The sequence below is a fragment of the Ctenocephalides felis genome, unplaced genomic scaffold, assembly GCF_003426905.1.
Source record: "Ctenocephalides felis isolate EL2017-DRISC unplaced genomic scaffold, ASM342690v1 CF-g0.4_SCAFFOLD_03573, whole genome shotgun sequence".
Classification (NCBI taxonomy): domain Eukaryota; kingdom Metazoa; phylum Arthropoda; class Insecta; order Siphonaptera; family Pulicidae; genus Ctenocephalides; species Ctenocephalides felis.
Genome location: NW_020539727.1, coordinates 23,868,568 through 23,871,996, shown reverse-complemented (window position 1 = coordinate 23,871,996; position 3,429 = coordinate 23,868,568).

The following is a 3,429-nucleotide window of genomic DNA, read 5'->3' as shown; positions in this document are numbered from 1 at the left end:
ATACACTTGCACATTGAAATTTTGATTAATAATAGTCGAAACGCAAAGTTGAGTATTTTGATAATTTGCAATAAGTGGATTTGGGACATTTCATTACATTTTGTTAAATAACATGAAAATTTTATTTTATTCTAGACTCTTTGATTTGTTTACATTGGAAAAAACTAGATAAAATTTACTAAGATTTGGTATAAATTGTTATATACACTTAGTTATTGATATTATGAGTAAAACTAGTCGGAACGCTAACTTGAGTTATATATAACATAAATATGTTTCTGTTGAAAAATATAATTAAATATAGTTTTTGTTTTTTTAAATTACAATCAAACAGATATTTGATAGAAAATTTTATCTAAATAGCTAAATCTCATTTCATATTGACAAAGTATGTTATTTACAAGTGTCCATGCAACTTGCTTGACTTTAATTGTTTTTAAATATTATATATATTTTTAATGCCATTATAAATATATAATTTATTTATAATTTATCATTATATAAATGTGTATAATGGTCGACACTAATAAATGTGTGCATCACGAGTGTTACTATATTACTAATAAACATTATTCAAAATTGTTTTAGGATGTATTTATATTTACTTAAATGCCATCTTGTACAGTAGCAAATAAGTTTTACTTCAATCGTGTGGGCGCACTATTTTTTTTGAATTAGTTATGATTGGCAAAATTTAATATTAGATTTTTATATATCTCATCCATTTTCTTTTACTAAATGACATCTCCGTTGAAAATTGTAAATTGACGGTTTTTCTTAGGAAGTTTTCACCTGTCCGAATGCCACATTTAAAGTGTCAACTTCTAAATTGTTTCTGAAAAATATATTTTTCCTTATATATATATATATATATATATATATATAATAAAAAGTATCTTTTATGTTTGTCCATTCCACATTTCAGTGGACATTTCAACTGTAATAAAATACGTTCATGGAGTTTTGTAAGAAGGAGAACAAAAAAGTAGAAACAATTGTTTATTACACGTTTCGGCACTTAATGTGTGTCATCATTTAGCAGTCAAATCAGGCAAAACAAAAAAAATGAAAACACTAATAATTGTTTAATGACACATGTAAATAATAAACAAATAAAACAAAAAGAAGCTAGTGGTGCTTGGAATCGTAACTTAAGGCAAATTGCTGGAACTTTCCGTACCGTAATGAAATATTCGAGAAATTTTGAACGTCTTAAAATATATTATTACCTACAAATACTGTAACTTTCATTATTTTTGCTATTTTGTTATATCTGAGCAAATCAAATGTAAATCATAAATCAAATCATCTCGGGAACATTAAAAATCGTCATTTCATTTCGAATTCAATTTAAAAAAAAAGCCTAATTTGCACACAATTGAAAAAGTGCTCCCGTACAGTCACAGTCTAAACATTTGCAAATAATTCTGTGCGACATTTTTACTTATACTGTGCTTAGCTTGGCGGCATTTTCACATTTTCCAATAGTTTTCACAAAATTGGAAAAGTGCTCCAGTGCATAGACAGTCTAAACGCACTTGGGTGAACATTTGTACCAGAGTGGCGCTTAGAATGTGCTTAGCCTGGGTCATTTTTTGAATTTTTAATGCAAAATTACAAAAATATTTTATAGAAAAAAAAGATGTAATAATTTTTTATCCTCAAAAGCAATTGCTTTGTCAATAAAAGCAGAAAGTTTTTTAGATCATTCAAATCGGACGCTTAGTTCACTTAAAAACTGCCATTTTTTGCACATTTAGCTCTGTATCTTCGAAATGGCGGGACCTGTCTTTGCCAAAAACTAATCAGTACATCACCCTATCAATAGAAATCAAATGATTTTTGAACCATTCAAATCGGTTGATCTGTGCGCCCGAAAACGTGGACGAAATAATGCTGACATACAATGATGAGGCATACTAGGGAATGCAAAACCGGTATACCGGTATACAGAATTACCGGTAAACCGCCCGATTTTTCGGTGGTATTTTTACCGGTATTTATTCAGAAAATACCGGTATTTTCAGTATTTTTACATAAGCGTTATTTGATACATAATATCCTAAAGTTTAAATTTTTGGATCAAATTTATCTTTAAATTCCATAATCGCATAAACAGCTATATCTTCAAGTGATTCTATAAGATAAACAAATGTCAAATATTATCTCAACTTGTCATTAAACTGAATATTTATTGCTTTCCAAAGGGCTTCATATCGTGTTACAATAAATAGAATTGGACTGATAGATAATGATGTTTGTTTCATCTTTTGTAAAAATGTAACGTTTTTTTAAGTGATATTTGCGCCAAAATAATTTATATCATACAGATTACCCCTGCGTAATCTTTATTATTTTCTAACTTTATACATTATATTTATGATAATTACTAAATATTTTTGCTTCTTACTACAATTATAAAATATTATATTTTGAAAACGTTTCAAAGTTTGAAAATACTACAGAAGCATCACATTGTTTTAAATAACAATACTCAGCAATTATAGTAACTTATTATTTATCTCGACAAAGTATCCGATCTTAAATTAGTGTAGAAAAATTATTTTTTTAAAATATTGGAGATTATGCTAATTTAACACATCAGTTACAGACAATACAGTTTATTATAATAATGTAATATGATCTTTTATGAGTTTTTGGTCTTTCTTACTCATAAGTTTGTTTTTGGTGAAAAGTACTCAATATACTCGATAGTGATAATGAATTATTTAAATTGGATATAATTTTGTTAAATTATTATTTAAAAAAATAAATTTATTGTTTAGTTGAATATAGTTGTAGTTGTATAGTCATTTTTTTATATTTGTACTAGTAACTTTTAATTTTGTTTACGTATGTTTAAGATAATAAAAATACCGGTAATTTACCGGTATTCCGGTTTTAAAATGAAAAATTACCGAAATACTGGTATTGAAATTTTCCATCAGTATTGCATTCCCTAAAGCATACTATGGTCTCGAAACATCTGTAATTATTAAATAAAGTGTGTGTTAAAAATCTGAGTGTTGTATTGTTCATACTTAACATTTAATATATATATATATATATATACACAAAGGTATATATTGTAAATATATATTCCTAAGGTGGTCGTTCCGAGTTTCGACCTATGATTTACAGCTGCAATGCTTTTCTTGACCATTTGTACTTTAATAAGATTTATTATGTTGCATCGGCGGTCGACCGACCGACGAACCGACGGCTTTGTGCTTTATTTCGAAGGGAATATAATAGTAATTTATATACATTGTTTGTTGTATATATATATATATATATATATATATATATATATATATATATAAATATATGAATGCAACTGTAGACTACTACTAGTAGTAGATTTTACCGCAGAATGTTCTGCGGTCGTCCGGTATAGAAACCTTACTCTGATAAGCGTCTTGCAAGAGA